The 7,459-nt window shown below is 27.9% G+C and overlaps 1 protein-coding gene across 1 annotated transcript in view; it reads right to left on the reverse strand.

The window, feature by feature from the left end:
* Nucleotides 1–6,621, reverse strand: part of LOC129958491 (tyrosine-protein phosphatase 10D-like) — a 122,990-nt gene extending 116,369 nt beyond the window's left edge. Inside the window, exon 1 of the mRNA XM_056071001.1 lies at nt 6,253–6,621. The gene's annotated coding sequence lies outside the window, so the exon portion shown is untranslated. The remainder of the gene's footprint in view (nt 1–6,252) is intronic.
* Between the last annotated feature and the right edge of the window lie 838 nt (nt 6,622–7,459).

A 7,459-nucleotide genomic window follows, 5' to 3' on the forward strand; every position in this document is an offset into this window, starting at 1 on the left:
CGTATTTCTTATGACTTATTCTTTGTATGTAAATTACTCCTGCCGTGGTAAAATAAGTCGAAGTTATAAAATCTTTAAATATTTCTTCTATTCGGCCACGCAACTGCTAAAATTTGTTTGCACACACACACACACATATACGAATAAGCTCACACACACGCACACGCGCGCGAAAACACACACACACACACACACACATATATCTAATATATAAAATTCTCGTGTCACAGTTTTCGTTGCCATACTCCTCCGAAACGGCTTGACCGATTTTGATGAAATTTTTTGTGCTTATCCGGTATCTATGAGAATCGGCCAACATCTATTTTTCATCCCCCTAAATGTTAGGGGTAGTCAATTATTAATTAAAAACTAACTTTCCCGCCAAAAAAATCTTCCATTTTCCCACTGCCAACTTTTCCGCCAAAAAAATCTTCAATTTTCCCCAACGCCAAATGATTTAGGCTTTAGTTCTTTTTTTCTCCCAACAGTAATGAGGCTAGGGTTAAGATTTTTCGGCGGATTATTTCAAACGATTCTGTTTATTTTCTTAATGTTTTATGCATTTAAAATTAAACATTGTTAATTAATCCATGTTTCAGATTCATTCTGAAGTACTTTTGAATTAAAATAGCACAGAATAAAGGAAATTAAAAATGTCTAATCTTCATAGCGTTACCCCAACTGGCGTAGAAAAATTCACGCATTTGCGTTACGTAAAAGGCGAAGAAAATTCACGCATGCGCACTGTGTTCTGATCGTTGGCATGGCAACCATTATCAACGGACGATTTAAATTACTTTTAGGTTAGTTGTATGCTTTTGTAAGTAAATTGTATTTATGTTATATATTTTTTGTATATGCTTATAGTTTTAAGTACATCGTTTTTTAAGTAGTTTTTTTAACCTGTTTACAATGATTTAAATTATTTTTAGGTTAGTTGCATGCTTTTGTAATTAAATTGTATTTATGTTAGTTATATATATATTTTTTATATATGCTTATAGTTTTAAGTACGTCGTTTTTTAAGTAGTTTTTTTTAACCTGTTTTCAATGATTTAAATTATTTTTAGGTTAGTTGCATGCTTTTGTAATTAAATTGTATTTATGTTAGTTATATATATATTTTTATATATGCTTATAGTTTTAAGTACATCGTTTTTTAAGTAGTTTTTTTAAACCTGTTTTCGACAGATTATTTTAAACGATTCATTTTATTTTCTGAGTGTTTGATGCATTTAAAATGAAACATTGTTAATGAATCGATCCATTCATGATGAATCTGAGAAAATTTTGTTGACAAATGCTTGAGATATTACATAAATTAAGAAAGATATTCTTTAGTGCCCATAAAGTTTAAACGCTCAGTGACTCTATTATCAGTAATCATATTATTAAAAAAATGCTTTGTTTCAGTAAAAAATATTGTTATATTAATTGCAGATTAATCCTTTACACTTTAATTTAAAGCATAAATTCTACGAGGGGTAACAGAAAATTAGAGAGATACATATCACGTTATGACTGAAGGCCTTTATAATATTATGAGTGAATTATATGACTATCAAAATTTGAAGTTTTAAAATATTTTGCTGAAGAATAAAATATTTTGCTGAAGAAGTTGGAATTGCATAAAATATTTAATTATTAAAATTTTAACGAACACTAAGATTGGCGAACCGGCTGGTCGCCAAAGGCGGCTAGTATATATATATATATATATATATATATATATATATATATATATATATATATACAAGGTGATCGGTAAAGTCCTTTTAAGCCTTTTAAATTCAAACCGGCGTTTATATAGTTAGAAAAGTAACCTGCACCTATAGTAAAGTGACTGTGCTGAATTTATTGATACATGTTAGAACTCGCCTAGCGGCAAAATAAAGAAGTTGCAAAAAATAACTCAAAAAAAAAAAATAAAGGAAATGGACGAAAAAGTCCAATAAAAAATGTAAGCTATACCATAATAAAAACACAGAAAAAAGTTTCAACGATTTCTCTGTAAAACTGGCAGAGATATTTTCGATAAAAAATATGAAATTTCAGTGACGTTTCGTCGGAAATTGAAGCTAAACAAAACTGAAACCAGCGGAATATGCACCGCTTTCCGCCAGTGAAGTCGTCAGATCGAAATTCATTAGTATATCATTAAAGCTTTTGAAAAAAAAAGCTAATTTAAAATAGCCCTAGTGTTGCTTCAAACGGGATGTTAATATAACTAAACTAAACTAAACAAACCGCCAGTGCCGTTTCGCTAACTTCCCCTGTGAACACGACCTAAGTTTGTCGGCACTCGATGGATAGGAGAAATTACTTTTTATTTATTAAAATCATATCGTATGTTATATATAAATATAACAATTCAAGTCTGTCGGCACTCGAGGGATAGGAGAAATTATTTTTTATTTATTAAATCATATCGTATGTTATATATAAATATAACAACTCAAGTCTGTTGGCACTCGATAGACAGGAGAAATAAATATTATCTACTAAAATCATATGGTATTTCATATATAAATATAACACAACTCAATAAACAAACATTGCAAGGTTAAATAATGATTAAAATGAGTCACTTTCTACAACACTTATATACGGTGCTTGGTAAACTTTTTTTTTTTTTTTTTTTTTTTTTTGCAAATTCTGTAGGGCGAATTTCCCAGTAGGTTTTCTCCCTTTTACTTAAAATAACAAATAATTGAAAAATATATAAATTTAAAAACTTGATGATACATTTTTAATAAGACTTAAGACTAATATTCAATGCAAGCTGTATCGAAAATTTAATTTTTATAAATTAAATTTTTAAAACATGAGAAGTTGATTTGTTGCCCTTTAACTCATTTCGTGTCACTATATTTTTTTTTTGAAATAATTTTACTAAATTTTCATGTTTTTTCGTCGTTTTAAAAGTTTTTTCAATTGGTCATTTAATTTTTTTGCAATAATTATTCGGTTGTAAAATTACTGCTGAGTGAATTACCATTCCATTAACTTTTTCTGGTCTGTGCCCTGAAATACATTCGCTATAATCGTGTAATTGTTCTTCATTTACTAAAATATTAACTTGATAATGAATTTTAAAAAACTTCTATCAAAAACGGTTTTATAAGCATAAGGTGTGGTGATATCTCCAAATAAGCAATAAGACTAATATCCAATGCAAAATTATGCTGAAGAGTTAAAATATGTAAATTAAATTTTTAAAACACGAGAAATTGCTTTTTCGCCGTTAACTGTATTGTGCATCACTATTTTTTTTTAAATAATTTTACTAAATTTTTCGGTTTTTTTTTTTTTTTTTTTTTTTCTTGTTTTAGGAGAGTTTTTCAGAGTTCATTTAAATTCTTACAATAATTGTTCAATTGCAAAATTACTCCTGAGAAAATTATTATTGTATTGAATTTTTCTGGCCTATGTCCGGAAATACAGTCGCCATAATCGTGTCGTTTTCTTCATTTGCTAATATATATAGGGTGTTCATTAATTATTGTCGGGGTTTCCGTACCTCATAACTTTCGAATAAAAAATATTACGCAAAAACCGATTACGTATTCGTAAATTACAACTCGAAGAATTTTATTAATGATATTAAAGTGTAAAACTTGCACAATTTGCACTTTGTAGGCATTCAGCTGAAGGCGATTCTTTGAGTTGTACTTTACGAATACATAATTCTTTGAGTTGTAATTTACGAATACATAATTCTTTGAGTTATAATTTACGAATACATAATTCTTTGAGTTGTAATTTACGAATACATAATTCTTTGAATTGTAATTTACGAATACATAATTCTTTGAATTGTAATTTACGAATACATAATCGCCTTCAGCTGAATGCCTACAAAGTGTAAATTGTGCAAGCTTTACACTTTTAATATCATTAATAAAATTCTTTGAGTTGTAATTTACGAATACGTAATCGGTTTTTGCATAATATTTTTTATTCGAAAGTTATGAGGTAGGACCTGTATATATATATATTTAAATTATTGCAGTTGCTAAATGCTTTTGTTTCGCAAATTTCAAAAATTCTTCAAATATGGTTTATGATTTCGGAATATTAACTTAAGATTATAAAACTACATTCTTAATGCACTTTGGGGGACACAGAAGCTTCACTGTACTTAATTCTGAAATAAAGAATTTAAATACACATAATTTCAGTTGAGAATCTTTTGTTGTGCTTATTTTGAATAAACAATGCTGATTGCTCTTTAATAGATTCTTTGGTTAAATTTTCCTGGATTGAATTATTTCAATTATCCATAAATTTATGTATCTGAGAAATAATACCGGGATTCGGAAATATGTTATGTTTCTTCTTTTCTGACAATTACTTTAATATTTCATTTAAATTATTGATATTATTAAATTTTGTCGATAAAGAAACAAGCTTATTCTTCCTACAAAACTTCGCACATATTATGAATCGCTTTTATTATGACAGATGATTCAATTTCAGGATAAATGAATTCGATGTTAGCAAAATCTTGTTTTCTTTAGAAATAATATTTAAGAAATGTGTCGCATTTACTAATCAAATGCGCTGACTGAGTTTCTCAACGTTTTTAAATTCTCTATTCTATTTTCTTAATTTCAATTCTTTTCTTCTATGCTTTTCTAGAAAGCTTTTTCTATGCATTGTTGTTCTAAATAATTTTTTTTATTTATTTATTTTTGGATTATTTTTTAAATATGAAATACTAAAGAATACATGTAAGGACGCGATTTGGGATATAAAAGGGAACTCCTTTAATGACTAATCTAGGATATTTAAGAGGACACTTGTTAACCATTCTGATTTTGGATCAAATATGCTCATTTTACCTTCAGTATCGTTTGATTTGAAATACAATTCATAGATCTATCTTTATTTTTTATTTTTGGATTAATTTTTAAATATGAAATACTAAAGAATACATGTAAGGACGCGATTTGGGATATAAAAGGGAACTCCTTTAATGACTAATCTAGGATATTTAAGAGGACACTTGTTAACCATTCTGATTTTGGATCAAATATGCTCATTTTACCTTCAGTATCGTTTGATTTGAAATACAATTCATAGATCGATACAGTAAAGATTATTATTGTGAAATACATAAATCCTTTTATAGGATTTTTAAATTTATACATAATAATACATATAGAACAAACATAATACTCAAAACCATAATTAAAATTCATTATTGTGTCGTTAACTCTATCTGACGTATTTAACGTTATGTCATATATCTAAAACATAAATGCAATTATTATATTTTATAACTACATAATAATAACAAAAATATTTAAACCTAATTTAAGAATGTTTTAATTCCTCTTGCATTATTACATTTTATGAAATAATTATTTTTAAAATATTAAATGATTAAATTCACAATTAATAAATAAATGTTGTTGCGTAATTTAAATTTTAAGTCAGAATATATGACCTTTTCCATGACATATTTGACATTACTTTGAAATAATTAAATAAATTCTTAAAATATTAGATATTTAAATTCGCAATTAATAAATGGTATTCAGTAGTATAAATTTTAATGTAAGAATATATAATTTTTTTCACTTAATATATCTAGTATTACTTTGAAGCAATTAAATATTTTTTTAAAATATTAGATGATTAAATTTACAATTAATAAATGCTGTTGAGTCATTTAAATTTTAATGTAAGAAATCCGATCTTTTTTCCTTGACATATTTGGCATTTCTTTGAAACAATTAATTATATTAAAATTATTAGATGATTAAATTCTCAATTAATAAATACTATTGAGCAATTTAAATTTTAATGTAGGAATATATAAATTTTTTCCTTGGCATATTTGGCATTACTTTCAAACAATTAAAAAATTTTAAAAAAATATTGAATGATTAAATTTAAAATTAATAAATGCTACAGATTACTTTAAATTTTAATGTAAGAATATACGATTTTTTTCATATTTGGCATTACTTTGAAACAATTAAATAAATTCTTAAAATATTTGATGATTAAGTTAAAAATTAATAAATGGTATTCAATAATTTAAATTTTAATGTAAGAATAAATAATTTATTTCCTTAACATATCTGGTATTACTTTGAAACAATTAAATAAATTCTTAAAATATTTGATGATTAAGTTAAAAATTAATAAATGGTATTCAATAATTTAAATTTTAATGTAAGAATAAATAATTTATTTCCTTAACATATCTGGTATTACTTTGAGACAATTAAATAAACTTACCTTACTATTCTTCGTCAGATTATATCTTTCATGATGCATGGCAGCTAACCATTCTATTTCAAGGGGTGCATTTCTAGGATAGCTAAAAACACCAGCCATTCTTATAATGTCCTGTACAGTTTTGAATACAGTAGTTAAAGACATTTTTGTATCTTTTTAATTTAGCAAAATTGAACAATTTTCTTATAAAGAAAGAAACCTCACCGCTGGTTTAAAATAATGGCTGGGAAAAGTTTATTACTTATCGTTAGGCATCAGAGGGAGAAACGTTCTCTCTGCACCCCAGGCACACAACTGATGTGTTGTGTACCACTCTGTGTGACTTCATGAATTTCTGTGACGTAGATACTTTGTCCTGGGGTGGTACCCCGCTTCCTCCCGGGGCTTCCGAGCACTCCCCGCTCCTCCAGGCTGCCACGTCATTGAATTTCTAACAAAAGAAACATTGTCAGCTGCGCATCGACAGGTGGGCTTTTATGTGTTCTATAGAAGCCCCGGACGCATATTCCCATCACCTAACCTTTTCGCGTAAGAGAGAGAGAGAGAAAAAAAGACAAGCAATATTATTGGTTCGTTCCTGGGATGACGTCATGCCCTCTCTCCCTTAGCATATGGAACACTGATTTGATACGTCCTATAAATAAATCGCTTAAATTGACTGAATTCGATTAAATCCTTTGCAGATTTTTTTTATATATACCCCAGTCTCGCATACGTAAATGTTTGCCATCTCTATTTCTCATTGAATATGATGCCTATCTGAGAGTGTATCGCAAAGGCAAAATGGTTGCGTATTCCTTTCATTTCTTAAAATTGAATATAAGAAGACCAACAAATACAATATTTTTGTTCCTGGTATCAATTAGACTTGCCATGGCAACGGCTAACGGCGGTTGTCTAATCAGTTGCCTCCTCATGTAATTGAGAAAAACCTTATTGCTGATGTAAGAGTATTAAATTCTTTGCAGACTTTTTTTTATATACTCTAGCATTTGTTTGCCATCTATATTTCTCATTAAATTTGAAGCTTCTCTGGGAGTATAACGCAAAGGCAAACTGGTTGCGTACTCATTTCATTTCTTAAGCCCGAATACGAGAAGACAAGCAAATGCAATATTTTTGTTCCTGGTATCAATTAGACTTGCCATGACAACGGCTAGGTGCATTTTGTCTGCCCGATGAGTTTCCTTTACATGTAATTTAAAAT

The sequence above is a fragment of the Argiope bruennichi genome, chromosome X1, assembly GCF_947563725.1.
Source record: "Argiope bruennichi chromosome X1, qqArgBrue1.1, whole genome shotgun sequence".
Taxonomy (NCBI): domain Eukaryota; kingdom Metazoa; phylum Arthropoda; class Arachnida; order Araneae; family Araneidae; genus Argiope; species Argiope bruennichi.